This window comes from Aegilops tauschii, chromosome 4, assembly GCF_002575655.3.
Source record: "Aegilops tauschii subsp. strangulata cultivar AL8/78 chromosome 4, Aet v6.0, whole genome shotgun sequence".
Lineage (NCBI taxonomy): Eukaryota > Viridiplantae > Streptophyta > Magnoliopsida > Poales > Poaceae > Aegilops > Aegilops tauschii.
In genome coordinates, this window is record NC_053038.3 from 135,876,768 (window position 1) to 135,879,765 (window position 2,998).

Below are 2,998 nucleotides of genomic sequence, written 5' to 3' on the forward strand. Positions count from 1 at the left end.
CCGGCCTGCCTCCTCCTCCCCACTGGCCTGCTTCCTCTCCGTCGTCGTCCCCGTCGACCACCCGACCCCCGCTGTCCCCCGTCCCTAAGAATCACGGTGAGGCCCCAGGCCTCTTCCTTCTCTGTCCCCGCGGTCACCGTGCGCCCGCGCCATCCCGTGCCCGTGCACGCGCTCACGTGGCCGCACGCGCCCGTGCGTCGCATCCACCGCGCCCCCCCCCCACCGCGCTAGCGCACGCGCCCTCGCGTCTGCCTTGCACCCCCCTTTGCTCCCCTCGCCGACGTCCGCGCTCGTCGCACCCCTGTGCGCATCCCCAGCCGTGCCCCACCACTGCTAGCCGACGGCCGCCCCGCGCCAGCACCCCCCGCGACAACGATGGCCGACCGCGCCTCCGCCGCCCTGTTCCCCTGCCAGCGCAGCGCCCTGCTGCTGCCGCGCGGCCCCTGGCCGCCGGCGCTCGCGCCCGCGAGCCCCATGGCTCTGCTCCGCTCCACCCCCCCCCCCCCGTTAACCCGCGCCACGCCGGCGCCCAGCCATGCCTGCGCGGCTTCCGTCGGGTCGGGCTACCGCGAGCCCCTGCGCCCGTAGCCGCCCAGCGCCCGTTTGGCCCATCTGGGCCAATGGCAAACGGGGCCCACACCCAGAGAACGTGTTAAAAAAAAGGGAATTAAAAAATATATAATAATAATAATAATAAATAATAATAATAATATAAATAAAGCAAATAATAAAAATAAATTTAATTAATTAATTAACTAAATTAATTAAGTTAATTAATCCTGTTTAAATTAATCTAATTAATTAGTTAATTTAATTAAACAGTAAATAATTAGATAAACCCTAATTAACCTAAACATAGAATGACAGGTGGGTCCCATTGGACCCACATGTCAGTTTGACTTAGTCAACCACTTTTGACTGCTGATGTCAGCATGACATCATGCTGATGTCATAAATCCAATTTCGAATTAAATTAAATGATTAATTAAATTCTAGAAATTAGTAAATCTTTAGAAAATCATATCTTTTAAACCGTAGCTCAGATGAAAATACTTTCTACATGAAAGTTGCTCAGAACGACGAGCCGAATCCGAATACGCTGTCCGTTCGTCCGCCAGACGTCCCTAGCATAGCAAACTTGCAACTTTCCCCCTCCGTTTCATTTGTCCGAAAAATGCAAACTTCGGGAAAACTTTCCCGGATGTTTCCCCCCTTTGCCGATATCACCTACTACCGCGTTAGGGCACACCTTGCACCGCGTATTGTCATGTTACGCTTTGTGTTGTTTTGATTGCTCTGTTATTTATTGTGTTCCCCCTCCGTTACTTCTTTCTGGTAGACCCCGAGACTACCGGCGACCACCAGTTGGACTACGGATTTGACGACCCCTACTTGCCAGAGCAACCAGGCAAGCCCCCCCCTTGATCACCAGATATCGCCTATTCTTCTCTATACTGCTTGCATTAGAGTAGTGTAGCATGTTACTGCTTTCCGTTATCCTATCCTGATGCATAGCATGTCCTTGTTTCTACTATTGTTACCTTTACCTGCAATCCTACATGCTTAGTATAGGATGCTAGTTTTCCATCAGTGGCCCTACATTCTTGTCCGTCTGCTGTGCTATACTATCGAGCCGTGATCACCTGGGCGATGATCACGGGTATATACTTATATACCATATACATGGCACATGTGATAACTAAAGTCGGGTCGGCTCGTAGGAGTACCCGCAATTGGATCTTTGTGGCGGAGCGACAGGGCAGGTTGAGACCGCCTAGGTGAGAGGTGGGCCTGGCCCTGGACGGCGTCCGTGGTTACTTCGACATAACACGCTTAACGAGTTCTTGGTATTTGATCTGAGTCTGGCCATTTGGTCTATACGCACTAACCATCTACGCGGGAGTAGTTATGGGTATCCCGGCGTCGTGGTATCAGCCGAAGCCTTCGTGACATCAGCGACTGAGTGGCGCGCGCCGGATTGGACTGGAACGCCACTAGGCTAGGTCTGCTTCCGGCCGCGTACGCAACGTGCAGGTGTGCAATGGGCGATGGGCCCAGACCCCTGCGCGCATAGGGTTAGACCGGCGTGCTGACCTCTCTGTTGTGCTTAGGTGGGGCTGCGACGTGTTGATCTTACGAGGCCGGGCATGACCCAGAATAGTGTGTCCGGCCAAATGGGATCGAGCGTGTTGGGTTATGTGGTGCACCCCTGCAGGGAAGTTTATCTATTCGAATAGCCGTGTCCCTTGACCTTATGACAACTAGAACCGGATACTAAATAAAATACACCCTTCCAAGTGCCAGATACAACCCGGTGATCGCTCTCTAACAGGGCGACGAGGAGGGGATCGCTGGGTAGGTTTATGCTATGCGATGCTACTTGGAGGACTTCAATCTATTCTCTTCTACATGCTGCAAGATGGAGATGGCCAGAAGCGTAGTCTTCGACAGGACTAGCTATCCCCCTTTTATTCTGGCATTCTGCAGTTCAGTCCACTGATATGCCCCTTTACACATATACCCATGCATATGTAGTGTAGCTCCTTGCTTGCGAGTACTTTGGATGAGTACTCACGGTTGCTTCTCTCCCTCTTTTCCCCTTTTCCTTTATATTTGGTTGTCGCAACCAGATGCTGGAGTCCAGGAGCCAGACGCCACCGTCGACGACGACACCTACGACACTGGAGGTGTCTACTACTACGTGCAGCCCGTTGACGACGACCAGGAGTAGTTAGGAGGATCCCAGGCAGGAGGCCTGCGCCTCGTTCGATCTGTATCCCAGTTTGTGCTATCCTTCTTAAGGCAAACTTGTTTAACTTATGTCTGTACTCAGATATTGTTGCTTCCGCTGACTCGTCTGTGATCGAGCACTTGTAGTCGAGCCCTCGAGGCCCCTGGCTTGTATTATGATGCTTGTATGACTTATTTATGTTTTAGAGTTGTGTTGTGATATCTTCCCGTGAGTCCCTGATCTTGATCGTACACATTTGCGTGCATG